This window comes from Triticum dicoccoides, chromosome 2B (genome assembly GCF_002162155.2).
Source record: "Triticum dicoccoides isolate Atlit2015 ecotype Zavitan chromosome 2B, WEW_v2.0, whole genome shotgun sequence".
Taxonomy (NCBI): domain Eukaryota; kingdom Viridiplantae; phylum Streptophyta; class Magnoliopsida; order Poales; family Poaceae; genus Triticum; species Triticum dicoccoides.
Window position 1 is genome coordinate 332,207,525 of NC_041383.1, and position 15,138 is coordinate 332,222,662.

Below are 15,138 nucleotides of genomic sequence, written 5' to 3' on the forward strand. Positions count from 1 at the left end.
CGTGAGACTTTCTCCTTTTTTTGTCTTCTCCACACAACCTCCATCATCATATTCTATTCCACCCATAGTGCTATATCCATGGCTCACGCTCATGTATTGCGTGAGAGTTGAAAAAAGCTGAAGCGCGTTAAAAAGTATGAACCAATTGCTTGGCTGAAACCAGGGTTGTTCTTCATGGGAGTTTTTTGTGTAATGAAAATGAAACATAGCCTAACTATATGATTTTGTAGGGATGAACCTTCTAATGCCATGATATTTTGAGAAGACATGATTGCTTTGTTAGTATGCTTGAAGTATTACTATTTCTTATGTCAATATGAACTTTTATTTTTGAATCATTTGGATCTGAACATTCATGCCACAATAAAGAAAATTACATTGAGAATTATGCTAGGTAGCATTCCGCATCAAAAATTCTGTTTTTATCATTCACCTACTCGAGGATGAGCAGGAATTAAGCTTGGGGATGCTTGATACGTCTCCAACGTATCTATAATTTTTTATTGTTCCATGCTATTATATTACCCGTTTTGAATGTTTATGGGCTTTACTTTACACTTTTATATCATTTTGGGGACTAACCTAGTAACCGGAGGCCCAGCACGAATTGCTGTTTTTTTGCCTATTTCAGTGTTTCAAAGAAAAGGAATATCAAACGGAGTCCAAATGGAATGAAACCTTCGGGAGCGATATTTTCGGAACAAATGCAATCCAGGAGACTTGGAGTGGACGTCAAGCTGCAAACGAGGCGGCCACGAGGGTGCCCGGCGCGCCCAAAGGGGGTGAGCGTGCCCCCCACCCTCATGGGCCTCGTGGCTCCACCGACATACTTCCTTCGCCTATATATACTCTTGTACCCTGAAAACATCCAGGAGCACCATGAAAAACTATTTCCACTGCCGCAACCTTCCGTATCCGCGAGATCCCATCTTGGAGCCTTCGTCGGTGCTCCGCTGGAGGGGGAATCGACCACGAAGGGCCTCTACATCATCTCCAAGGCCTCTCCGATGAGTTGTGAGTAGTTTACCATAGACCTTCAGGTCCATAGTTATTAGCTAGATGGCTTCTTCTCTCTCTTTGAATCTCAATACCAAGTTCTCCTCGATTTTCTTGGAGATCTATTCGATGTAACTCTTTTTGCGGTGTGTTTGTCGAGATCCGATGAATTGTGGGTTTATGATCAAGTTTATCTATGAGAAGTATTTGAATCTCCTCTGAATTCGTTTATGTGTGATTGGTTATCTTTGCAAGTCTCTTCGAATTATCAATTTGGTTTGGCCTACTAGATTGATCTTTCTTGCAATGGGAGAAGTGCTTAGCTTTGGGTTCAATCTTGCGGTGCCCTTTCCCAGTGACGGCAGGGGCATCAAGGCACGCATTGTATTGTTGCCATCGAGGAGAAAAGGATGGGGTTTATATCATATTGCTTGAGTTTATCCCTCTACATCATGTCATCTTTCTTAATGCGTTACTCTGTTCTTCATGAACTTAATACTCTAGATGCAGGCAGGAGTCGGTCGATGTGTGGAGTAATAGTAGTAGATGCAGAATCATTTCGATCTACTTGTTGCGGACGGGATGCCTATATACATGATCATGCCTAGATATTCTCATAACTATGCACTTTTCTATCAATTGCTCGACAGTAATTTGTTCACCCACCGTAATACTTATGCTATATGGAGAGAAGCCACTAGTGAAACCTATGGACCCAGGGTCTATCTTTTATCGTACAAGTTTTCCATCTACTTTTATTTGCATCTTTTACTTTCCAATCTATAACATAAAAATACCAAAAATATTTATCTTATCTTATTATCTCTATCAGATCTCACTTTCGCAAGTTACCGTGAAGGGATTGACAACCCCTTTATTGCGTTGGTTGCGGGGTTCTTGTTTGTTTGTGTAGGTGCGTGGGACTTTTGAGGAGCCTCCTACTAGATTGATACCTTGGTTCTCAAAAACTGAGGGAAATACTTACGCTACTTTGCTGCATCACCCTTTCCTCTTCAAGGGAAAACCAACGTAGTGCTCAAGAGGTAGCAACGCTCCCTGAAAGTTTGCTCAAAAAGTGTCCTCTAGGGCCTCCCAGCTGCCAATAGAGTGAGGAGGCAGGCTGTTAAGTCAATGCCTAGCTGACTCCTTTAGTTTGAGCAGCAAATCTTTAATGGCATGGAGATCATATCCATTAGCCATGTGTATATGGAGAAGGAAGTCCTCGATCCATTCTGCTGGATTGGTGGTGCCATCATATGCTTCTATATTGATGGGATTGAATCCTTTGAGGAATTGATGTTCCATCACCCTGTCTATGAAGCAGATCGGGTGGGCTAGACCTAGGAATCGAGGAGCATCTCGTTGGAGGTCGGGAGAGAGCCGTGAATAGGCCTAATCTCGGCTACAACCATTCATGTCCATCCAGGCATCATAGTCGTCAAGCTCGGCGGGCCGCGTCCTCTTGATCCGTAGATGGGCCGATGAGGTGCCCTGTTTGCCTCGATGCGACGTCGAACATCGTGAGGATCTAGGTAATCTACGGGGTCCTTACCATAACGGCATGGATGTGGCCGTTCATTAAGATTTTCCCTCATTTGCCTGTCCCGCCCTCTAGGGGGTCAGTCATGGTCATCGGTGAGCTCCTCATCAAACTCCAACACGAGACACCTGCGAGGGTATGATTTCGGCGCGCTACGGCACCGGTCTTCCATGTCTTGTTTGGCGGACAACACTTCGACCCACTTTTCATTCAGTGTGTCAGTGTTGGCTTGCAGCTGGCGCTGCTTATGTTTCATGCTCCGAGCTGTTGCGATGAGGCACCGCCGGAAGTGCTCTTGTTCGAAAAGGTCTTTGGGGACGACAAAGTCCTCGGTACCGAGGCTTTCGTCCTCATTCCGGAATGTAGTTGTCATCTGTCCCTTCAAACAGGTCGTCGGGGTCTAGATCCTCTAGATGTCCTTTAGGTGTGTCATTTCGCCTCGGGGAAGCTTGATGGTCTCCCTAGGGGTTGTTGTCATCACCGGCTCCATCCTCGTTGTTTATCGGTGGTTGCATTATTCCCGCTAGGTTCCCCATTATTGCACCTTTTGCGTCTTCACCGATGTCTTGGAGGGGTATTGGGGGTGTCCACCATGTAGACACACACTGCAGGATGCTGCTAACGCGGCACTACGATCAGAGACCCTTCGACGAAACTGTGTGCGATGCAATAATCGCGAACGGTGTTGTAAAAAACCATCAAAAAGGGTGCAAAACATTTGCGATGACGGATGCATCAAACACAGTTCAGATTTTTGTTGTGTGTGTGATGCAGGGCATACAGTTTAGTTCAATTAACTCTTTGCAATGATGAGGAACAAAAGAAACGGGCTTCCAGATGCAGGCGTGTGCGATGTAGAGCATACGGTTCACTCGGATGAACTGTTTGTGATGAGGCGGAACAACAGAAACGGGCAGCAAGATGAAGGTGTGTGCGCTATAGGGCATAGAGTTCACTCGGATGAACTGTTTGCGTTGAGCCAAGAGAACAGAAATGGTTCAACTTAAGAAGATGTGTGCGATACGCGGCAAACAGGTCTATAATCAGAAATGTGTGGGAAGACCGATAACAACACATACGATTCCTGTTAACAAGTCGTGTGTGTTGTGAGCAAACGATTCCCGGTATGCAATTGTCAGTGATTGATGAAATCATAACCGATGGGTTCCCTTGTTTAGTCCGTGTGTGATTTGATTTGCTCTGTCTACTGAGCATCAACATATATACTTAAAAAGACAGCATTGCATAACCAAATTAAGCATACAATTACACAAGTGACTACACACATAACATTTTCACACACCAAAGTAAGCAATTACATGCATACTAAACTAGGAGAAACGAGGATCTAATCATCTAATTCTTGTTGCGATGACGCTTGCCATTGCTCTGCTTCCGGCTGGATCCCTAGCCGTTTTGGGGAAGGAGGCACTTCCTCATGTCAACGATCTTCCTGTACATGTTGTAGCACGTGCACGCCTCCTTGGCCGCATACACGACGTGAGTTTTGTTGAGTTTCTCCATCCAGGACGAGTGTCAGGCACGCTTTTGCTTGTTGCAGGAATCCTTCATGTCTCTCTCCTCCACATAGGGAAAATTGCCGTGTAAGCAGGCTATAAGCCCACTATTGTAGTACTTTCTCTTAGCAGCGTGGCGGACCAACCGTGTGGGGTGCGAAGTGGATTTGCTCGTGTGGGCGACGGAGGCCATCCCGTGCGGGCGCTAGGTCTGAGAGGACGACCTTGTCGTCAGTGTGTGACCTCTCTGTGGCAACCGTTCGCTCCCCACTAGGCTCTTCGTGTACCGTGTTAACCGTCCATCGCCTATTCACCTTTCCCTCTCGATTTGGAACTGTTGTCGCATGCTCTTCCTCCCTCCATTTGCCTTCACCCTTCCTTCTGCTGTTGTTCGATCGTCTTCTCCATGGAGGGAGCAGGCCGGAAATGACCCCGTTATTCTTGCCCCAATCTGAAAGATGACGTGGTGGAGGAACTCACTGATTGGTGCGACGTCATCACCTCGGCTAGCCAGGCAGGTTCGTTCAAGTCCATTCTCGACTCAACAAATAACATCATTGCAAAGAACCCAAGGGTTCAGGAGCGGTTTGATCTCCCCTATCTTCTTTGCCATCACGCTAGTCGCTGGTGTGGGGACGACGAAAGCCTCGCCTTGTGCAAGTTGATGCTGCTTGATAATGATATGTGTGATATTAAGATGCCATCGCTTGAGGGTAAGGCTTGGGTAGGCGCAAATGGAGATTGGGTTGTTTATATTGGGTATAACTGTGAGTGGGAACTTGTGAATGTGTACACTCGTCATCGGGTTTCACTTCCAAAAAATCACAGACTGCCCTATGGTTGAGCACACAGATGATCTATGTATGTTCAAATACGATCATGGTGACTGTCGTCTACGAAAGGTAGCAATTTGTCGAGTTCCCAACCGCTCTTGGGATTACAATAACTATGAAGTTGTTGCTATCTTCGACAAGCTTGTTGTCGTCCTTATTTCCACGCCTCGATGGATATTGCTCAAAAATCAATTTCTGTACACGGATGAGTACTGTGATGCAATTCAATACGAGGGTCTTGTGTTTGCTGCCACCACTCGTTGCACTGTTTTTACATGGAATCCTTATGGTTTTGGTACGTTTGTCTTCCACCATAATTATAACTAGCAAAAAAACCGTGCGTTGCAACGGGTATAAAATAAATGTGAGAGTTCGTCTGGTATTTGAGAGTTTACCTGTCAATGTGAGTAATATGATATTCCATTATACATTCCTATATGTCCCAATCCCTATAAAAATTAATTCATATTTATACATTCCACTCTCTCTACTCTTCATCCCTTCCTATAGGGAATAAGTTTGATGACGACAACCATAATGGGTCAATTAACAATAGAGTTTTTGGGGCAACAATGATGTTTTAGATGTGTGTGTCCTAACATGTGTATATATATTTGTCTTCCAATTTTCATGTCCTGGTTGCCGTCAATATTTTTTTTACTTTTTAGCACAAACAAAGCTAAATCCAATATTGTACTAACAAAATATCTAGTACCAAATCCGGCTACATGTGCATATAGGTTAGGAGAACAGATACATGTGTGCACGCTAACTCGTCCGAGTGATAGACTCGGAGATATTTACCCGTCCGTGAATGATCCAGACCCAATCAACTCTAAGTAAAAACAGAAAGACATTTACCATTGAACATGTGTGCAGGCTGACACGTTACTCTCAAAGTACGTTGGCTGATTGCTAGAAGAAACCAGCACCTCGCTGGTGCTCCACGAGTCATATGGACTCCCCACATGGCTTTGGTTTAGCTGACTATAGTCAACGAACGCATCATTCCCACGCACACAAAAAACGCATCAGCCGCCCTGCACTCATTACGCGTGTCCGGCGGCCCCCTGCACCGCTGTCTCCACATGACCTTATCCTCTCGCTCAGTCGTCTTTCCCAATTCCCCTCCCATCGTGTTGCCATGTCCTTTCGTTGTCTGCCGCAATTTATCTCACTCATCGCCACTCCTCCACAGCACTGCGCCTAATAGGCTCCCCTCTCACCTTGCCCTTTCTTGCCCCAGCCGCCGGAGCTCGACATGCCCTGCTGCGAGAGGCGATGGCTAGTGCTGTGAGGCGACGGGCATCATGGTTGCGGGGCGATGGCAGCTTCCGGCGACGCGCTGCTCTCCCTTCTCTATCCAGAAAGCCCACAAATGGCTTGGCGTCGCCCCGCCACACCTAGAGTGCGCGACCAGAGCCAGCAACATCGCCACCAGGAACGAGCGCCACGGAGGCCAAGCTTCTGACCCGGCCAATCCACTGCCGCTCCGCCGCGTCGTCGGCTAGGCCGCCGGTGAGCACGCACAGCTGTGCCTGGACCTCTCCTCCTCCCCGTGCTCTTCATCTCCTACCTGAGCTCCGCTCCCTCTATTTTTTTGCTCTCTGCAGCGCCATCATCGGAGCTTCATGGCCGCGGGCACCTTCATCCGTTGCCACACGCCACCTGGGCTTGCCCACGTTCCGATCCAGCCGGCAAACGTACGGATCCGTTTCCCCCGTGTCCGTCCCAGGCCTTTCTACCTCGTTGGAGTCGTCAAGGCGCAGGCACTCTCCACCAAGTCAACTGCATCGCGCCCCTGCTCCGTCTCGGGAGGAGCAGCGAGCCAGCGCCCGCCTCTGCATCGAGCACTGCTCGATCCGACCACATCGCCCAAGGCCCACTCCGCCACCGCCTTGCTCCGCCCTCACCGTCCTCCCGCCGGTGAGCAGCACCTGTAGCACGTCGCCCCATCTCTCTTATTTCTTCTTCGTCCTCTCACCTTTACTCAAAGCTCTCTCCCGCTGCACAACACAGGAGGTCGCCACCGACATGAACGCCGAAGAGGAGGCATGCGGTGAGGGGAGATCGCCGGCGTGGCCCTCGTCGGTGGCGGTCTCCGGCGGGAGGCGCAGAATCGGGCGGTCGGGCGCGGTCGTCTCGGGCGGGTGGCGGCGTAGAGGGGAAATTAGAGGTGGATCACCTGGCGAACCGTTTTTTACGTGGTGGACTGCGGGTTGAATACCTGAAACAGTAGGGGGGTTTCTGTAAAAATGCCGATGACGTACGGCACAAACCCAATTCTCTTAATTCTCTTTATTATTAGGTAGAGATTGTTTAATCCACATGCATGCGGGTTCGCGAATTTCCCTTTACTAATTAGCATTCTTGTGTTTCCAAGGTCCTGTGAACATTCCACCACCTATACTTGAAAATTTTTATAACCAAAAAGAGATGACGATGGTGATGATCACGAGCATGATGACGAGCAGGACCTATATACTCAGTGGCGCCTGGCAACTTATTCCGATGGATCACCTCTTCTTGTATGTATACAGGGCACTGCTGATGTTACTAATGAACCAGGTGTTGTCTATCATGGTCGCACTTTCCGGATCTATTCCAACATCCGTTGCAGGGTATTCGGGATGGATACTCGTGTGCTAGCGCCAAAACCTTCTTCCTGGTTCAGTATTGATAGTCTTGGAGAAAATTCGCTCTTCCTTGGACAAAACTATCCAATGATGGTGAAAGGCGGTCCAGCTACTGTTGGCACAACGTTACTACCATTTGTGATAAGCAACTGCTATATCTCGAACATTGCTATGGTTCCCTACCGTGGCTATCACAATATGCGTCCTGATATAGGCCGCTTCAGCCTGGATGATCAGTCCTGCGTTGGTCTCGAGACTAGCAATAGCTGACCCTTCCCAGAGAATCGGTTATGGTTCAAAGCAAGCGTTTCCAACGCCGAGGATTGGTTGAGCTGAATTCATTTCATCACTTATTTGTTGTGTGAGAAAAACTTTAGTATTTACTAGAATGTTTTGTTGGAAATAATCTATAATCCAACATGTATCCTCGTTGTCGTTGAATGTTGATGACTTGTTGTATATAATCCAACTTATATTGTTTTTCTATTTGGTGCTTAATGTTGTTGCTTTATTGCTTAATCGAAGCATGGCACGTATCCATTGTTGGTCTAACGCTCACAGTTCGAATAAATAATCTGTTTGGGATATTGGTTCTCAATTACTAATAATCTTCCGTTTGTAATTAGATAAAGATTACATCAAAACTGGTCTCAAATTTGACCAAAAAATAGTACAATGCAAGTTTGTATTGGTGTCCATATGACGACATGATAAGTTTCATGAACTTTAAATAAGTTTTGGATGTACTAGAATTTAAAAATCAAGGTTCTCATTGTTAGAAATTTGTTGCACGGGGAATAAATTTGCACCCAGTGAGACACATGTGTTTTTGCAATTCATTTAAGTGCACTGCCACGTGTGCATGTAGCTCGAATTAGATTTTTGCACATTATACATGTAGAAAATCAATCAATTAATGTACTTAAACGTCTTAATGATGTCTGATTTTTTTCGAAATTAAAACTTCCCTCCTATGGTAACATATACATGTTCACCGCGGGATAATTAATTTAACATGCATCGTAGTTCTGATGGATTCGCGATGTGTATGTGGGTGTGTGCGTCTGGGATGGCGGGTGGCTCGCAGTACACTATGAGTTGTGAACCACCATGTGGGTTGGCCGTTTTGTTAGGCAGGCTAGTGCCACATCAATGTCGTGAATTCATAATTTAAAACATTACACAACTCTTTCAAACATACATGTTTTGGCCACATGCAGTCGACGGTTGTCCTACATGACACTCGATACTCGCATGTGACGCTTTCTATGGGCCCGCGAGGTCGTCGTCCATCACTTTGACGAATAGCCGGTAATGAGGTTAATTTAAAAAGCAGGTATCTCAATGTTTGCGGCCGAGTGACGATGGCAGGGTGTTTAATATTCATTCTCATTTCTTGCATGGGACCTAAGCATGTAACCAAAGGACATGGATTTGAATTTTCAACCTATTTATGTGCATTAGAGCATGTGCATGAAGTTCAAATTTGAATTATGCACATGAATGCATTGAAAACTCAATTAATGTATAAAAATGTCCGAACGAACCCCGAAAAATTCCAAAATTTAACACAACACTCCTGTTGTTCTATGTTGACACTAGAAAAAAAACTGAAAGCAATAATAGGCAACGTATATCGTTTCGTCCTCAAAGGTGACACGTTCCCTACCGAAACCATGAGGCTCTTGTTTGTGAGAAGCTCTGGTTTGTGAGAAGCTTAGACCCAAACCTGCCCCAAATGGGACAAAAAATTTACCACGACATGTTGATGCCGCCCCATGATAGCATGCCAAGTTTCCTGAATTTCAGAAGAGTTTTGGATTTACTAGAATTTAAAAAACAGGTATCTCAATGTTTGCGGCCGAGTGATGTGGCAGGGTGTTTGACATTCATTCCCATTTCTTGCATGGTACCTAAGCATGCAACCAAGGACACATATTTGAATTTTCAACCAATTATTATGCATTAGAGCATGTGCGTGTAGTTCAAATTTGAATTATGCGCATAAATACAATGAAAACTCAATTATTGTATAAAAATGTCCGAACGAACCCCCAAAAATCCTAAAACTAACAGGACACTCATGTTGTTCTATTCACTAGAAAAATAATTGAAATCAAGAAGAGTCAACGAATATCGTTTCGTCCACAAAGGTGAAATGTTCCCTACCGTAACCATGAGGCTTGTTGTGAGAAGCTCTGGTTTGTGAGAAACTTATATACTCCAACCTGCCTCAAATGGGATAATATTTTTACCACTACATGTTGATATCGTTCCATGCTAGCGTGTCAAGGTTCATAAATTTCAAACGCGTTTTTGATTTACTAGAATTTAAAAACCATGTATCTCAATGTTAGCGGCCGAGCGACGGTGGCAAGGTTTTTGACATTCATTCTCATTTCTTGCATGAAACTTAAGCATGTAACCAAAGACACACATTCCAATTCTGAACCACTTTATATGCACGGAAGCATGTGCATGTAGTTCAAATTTGAATTATGCACATGACTGCATAGAAAACTCAGTTAATGTATAAAAATGTCCAAGCGAACCCCAAAAGCTCCCAAAAATGACACAACACTCGTGTTGTTCTATGTTGACACGAGAAAAAAAATTAGAAAGTAAGAAGAGGCAACATATATCGTTTGTCCCCCAAGGTGGCACATTCCCTACCGAAACCATCTGGCTTGTTGTGAGAGAAGCTCCGGTTGCGAGAAGCTTATACCCAAACCTGCCCCAAATGGGAAAATATTTTTACCATGACATGTCGATGCCATTCCATGATATCATGTCATGTTTCATGCATTTCAGCCGAGTTTTCGATTTACTAGAATTTTAAAACCATGTATCTCAATATTAGCGGCTGAGCGACAATGTCAAGGTGTTTGACATTCATTCTCATTTCTTGCATGTGACCTAAGCTTGCAACCAAGGACAGACATTTGATTTTGCAACCCGTTTTTATGAAATGAAGGATGTGCTTTAATTTTGAATTGTGCACCTGAAATTGCTAGAAAACCAATTTAATGTATAAAATTTCCAAACGAACCCTGAATAATTTCAATTTTTTTACGACACGCATACAGTTGCATGTTCACTGCAGATAAAAGGTCTAGCAATTCAAACACTGTCCATTGTCGATGTTACCCCATTATGTAATTCAAATCAAAATGAAAAATCAAGTAAATTCCACACAGTTTATTATCACCAACCGTGTGAGATGCAGTACAAAATATCCTGGAGCATCGTCGGTGTATAGTACGCCTATGGCTTACGCGAGAAGGTGTATAGTACAGTCGACAACCGGCGTGTCAGCACACTAACTCACTCCCCAAATACTCCCGCCTCTGCATCCCTCCCAATCTCAAAAATATTTGCTTGCCCTTGATCCACACACACCACACACTCCACAAAACCTGCGCTCACCGACACACACCACCCCCGTAACCATTGGTAGGTCACCACCGCCTCCATCCTCAACCTTTGCCTGCGTGCCGGGGAGCTCGAGGAGCCAATGGCCCAAGAGAGGTTTATCACGGCCTCTTCGCCCGACGCCGACGAGGTGGCTGCCGAGGTGGCTGCCGATGTGTCCCTGTCGTCCTCCATGTGCTCTTTATTGATTCGTCATCGCCAGTCCCCCGATCTGCCCACCGCCGCGCCCCTACGCCGGTTCGAGGACTTCCTCGTCCTACCTCGGACCCGGCCGCCGACGAGGTCCTACCTCGGGGTCTGGCAGCGGCGGTGGGGGATGTGGGTCACCGATATTACAGATCGGGTGACCCACACCCGTTGGTGACTCGGTATCTTCCACACGGCCGAGCTCGTAGCCATGGAGTACGACCGCTGGCAGGTCCTCTACCACGGCGCGGCGGCTAGGCTCAATTTCCCCTTCGGCACACATCCGGTCCACCTCGTTTCGCCGGAGCCAGGGGTGGTGAGCTCGGCTATGGCGCGGGAGGACCGCGAGGCATGGGAGCGCCTCCAAGTCGAGGCTACCGACGAGGCCTATATGCAAGAGCTCCACTGGCAACACCCGGAGCTCGTGGAGGCGGAGCGGGCGATCTTTGCCGGCACGGAGAGCGGCGAGGTTATCGAGCTCTCCTCCGATGACGAGGTCGAAGGCGGCGAGATTATCACGCTCTCCTCCGATGATGAGGTGGAAGGCTGTGAGGTTACCGCTCCTCCAATAACGAGGTCGAAGGCGGCGAGGACGGCGGCACGGAGGGCATCGAGGTGGGCGGCGAGGACAAGGAGATCGACATCGACGAGTGGAGGAGTGCCTTCCCGAACGACCCCGATGACAGCACTGACCCAGACCCGTCTCGTGGCACACCGTACCTGACGAGGAAGGATTGGCTCGACCTCTACTTCGACCGAAAGTAGTTTATCTTAGTTTAAATTTATGTTTTATGTTCGATTATGCAAAACTATCTATGCTTATATTTGAATGCATGCTACTTTCGGTTGAATCTACTTTGAACTTGATCAAATTGAAGTTTACAACATTAAGTTTAGTGGATCGACTAGAAACGGCCAACAATTTCTGGAGTGTATATATATATATGACAAATTTTATCTACCACCAGTGGTAGTTACCACCACTTGTAGTATCTATCAAATCGGAGAGTATGTACGTGTAGTATGTAGTATCAAATCGGGGCGACGGAGGTCCTCCCGAACTCCTGAGAAAAAAAAAATGAAAATCCTGTCCTCTCTCCCGCAACCTCCCTCCCTCCCCACGTTCCCCTCAACCCCCCACCTCGCCCACCCCGCATCGCCTCCTACCTCGCGCACTGGGGCCGCCGTCGACGCCCCACCCCGCGCCGCCTCCTACCTCGCCTACCCCGCGCGCTGCCGCCGCCGCCTACTACCTCGCCCACCCCGCGCGCCACCGCCGCCCTACCCTGCTCCGCCACCACGGGATCCCGGCCGGTCGGCTTCCCCCGAGCACCCCCCGCCCCCATGCGCGCCGGCCGCCACCCGACGCAAATCAGTCACCACCCCAGCGCTCCCTTCCCCGCGCTATCCCTCGATGCCGGCCGGCCGAGCGCCTTCGACAGGATGCGTCGCCACGATCCAGTCACTGGGGGTCGCTCTCCCTGACTCACAGCTGAAGGAGACCGGCAGCTTCCTCGATGGAGCACTGCAGAAGGCCATCGAGCCTACGACCACAACCAGGACGAGCCCCTCAATTTGCTAGTTTCAATTTTTATTGCAATCGCAAACTCTGTTTGCCCCTTCCTTGATCCAATCTTTCGTTCTTGCTGCTCCACATCGCATCCACCTGCCGACGCGGCGCCCCCAACCCATGAACCTTCACCTGCTTGTTGACCTTCTCGCAAAGTCCACCTCGACCTTCCTGGGGTCTGGCTCGCAGGGTGCACGCAATCTCGTCCTAGCCAGCTGCTGCTGGGTGAACCTCCACCGGCCTGAAGATGCAAGAGGTAGCCTTTCTTGCTAATGCTACTGCTACGCTTTCAGCCAATGCTAGTTTTGTTTTTCTCCTAATGAAGTCGACGCCTTGATTTTGATGGATAAGCAAAAACAGAGGGAGATATAGAGCATGTGTAGTATATGGACTACTCGCACGCGCTGCCACGGACTGCTCCGCCCAGCGCCCCCACACCCCGCGTGTCGCCTGCATGCCACACCGTAGCCACCTCTCCCACAAGTTGATGAAGAGGTAAGTCGTCGTCTGTACGCCAGCTTCATAGTGACACACAAGGAGCAGCAGCTACTGCTAGCAAGTCCCGCTTCCTTCTCTCTGTATCTTGTGCCAAACCAAAAGGTGCACAAGACATGTTTGATGAAATGGCTAGCTGAAGATAGAACTGTTGTGTAATCGTGTTTCCCTTTGGTTTAATTTTTCTTTGTTCATGTTCTATTATTTGCCCAATTATTTACTGCGCAAAATACCTCCATCCCAAGCACTTTTATCGTGGAGTGGGGAAAAGTTATAATTTTGCTATAAGCACTTTATAATTGGCTAGAAAATAGGAAAAGAAAAGGAGAAAAAATGAGATGTAGCAGTGCATTAAAACACAACATCTACTAGTGCTTCTCTTTCGATTGAGATATTCCCCGCATTTCTTTGCCCAGGATGCGTTTGCGTTCATATATCTAAGGAAACTATTGTAGCTAAGTGTTCACTTTGATTTTCCTTTGCTTCACGCTGTGATGTACATAGTCTGATGTGCTTATATATTTTTCTTGAACTTATAAGTAGATGGTCCCCTGTATTCATCATCTTATAGTGCTTGTTGCCAGGTCTGTCTCTCTTTCCTCCCCTGCTACCGTCCTGTGCGGCAGTGTACGCGACTACTTGAGGGAACGAAGCCCGTCCTCCCAGCACCGGCAGTCTCCCTGCACCCTGCAAAAAATTAAAATAAATCGCAAGATCAGAATCAAGAAACCATGAAGTTCAAAAGACAACAAAGGTAATGCCCGATGTTGTTCGCCAACGATCTTTAGTTTTTTTAGCAGCTCGTACGCATTTTGCTAAAGCTAGTATGTTCGGAACCGTAAGTTGATAGCTGACCGGCAGGGACAGCAATGTTGATGGCGATTGAAGAAGGATACCGGAAATTTTATTATTGGGACCATAGGCCAAGTTTTATGCACGGTGTGAGAGGATTCCAGGAATTGTTCTGAAGCGGTCGATGGCTTTCGAGAGATGCAATCATATCTCACAAGTTTCCAGGGGGTTCAAGATCATTTATATAAGAAGGAAATGTCAAAGGTTCAGAGGGCAGCACACTTAAAAATACTGGTGAAAAATCTGAACATGTGTAGTGCAATCATGGGAAAAAGCTTGAATTTTTATGGCCTGACCTCTGTTGATCTCTCCTATAGTTTTTGTTATGGGTTCTTCATTGAGTGGTACAACTGAACATATCCACGGGAGATCCATGCTATGGTACAGATTTGTGAAATTACTTTGTACTATTTAGTATTATTTCATTGTGGGTAATGGGCGCATGACTTCATGTGTTCACTATTTATTTTTTTGCTTGATTTGTAGCCAAATTATTTATTAATATTGTGATTCGAGTGCCTTGTGCATGGATGTCATTTACTCATTTGTAGCACACAAAGGTGCTTTTGTTAATACTCCCTTCGTAAACTAATATAAGAGCGTTTAGAATACTAAAATAGTGATCTAAACGCTCTTATATTAGTTTACAGAGGGAGTACGTACGAGAGGAACATTCTGCTAGTGATGAAACAAAGGATCGAATGCTAAAATAATTTGTTTTCCGTGTTTCTAAAAAATTCAAGTTCAAATTAAGGTTGTTCAACGTTCTTAAATAATCTGATTATTCCAGTTTCTAAGAAACCTGGAAGTTCAAATAAAAACAACGTACAAAAAAAAATAGTTTTTTGTTACAACAATGAATGAATCCAAGAAGATCAAATTAAAATAACTAACTAGCTCAAAAAAATGATTTTTTCCCGTTTTTATAAAAAACTAGAAGTTAAAATTTAGAAAATGGAATGGTTCGATGTTTATTACAAAACTCGGATTCATTCAGTTACTAAAAAATAGACCAAAAAATTCAAATTAGAATAAGCATGCAGCACCATAGCACGACCAAGAAATGTCAAGTATGGTTAGT

At 46.2% G+C, this 15,138-nt stretch overlaps 2 long non-coding RNA genes across 3 annotated transcripts; both read left to right on the forward strand.

Annotated features, from left to right (window-relative positions):
* The first annotated feature begins 5,959 nt into the window (after window positions 1–5,959).
* LOC119363635 lies at window positions 5,960–7,215 on the forward strand. The gene is made up of 3 exons (XR_005174196.1): window positions 5,960–6,404; window positions 6,500–6,812; window positions 6,906–7,215. It is a non-coding gene; the product is annotated as an uncharacterized LOC119363635 (long non-coding RNA).
* A 5,060-nt stretch (window positions 7,216–12,275) lies between these two features.
* LOC119363636 lies at window positions 12,276–14,593 on the forward strand. Of its 2 annotated transcripts, none has more exons than XR_005174197.1 (4): window positions 12,276–12,966; window positions 13,062–13,205; window positions 13,790–13,959; window positions 14,067–14,593. It is a non-coding gene; the product is annotated as an uncharacterized LOC119363636 (long non-coding RNA). The 2 variants fall into 2 exon arrangements; XR_005174198.1 differs by having other exon boundaries at window positions 12,277–12,966; window positions 13,071–13,205.
* Window positions 14,594–15,138: the final 545 nt, after the last annotated feature.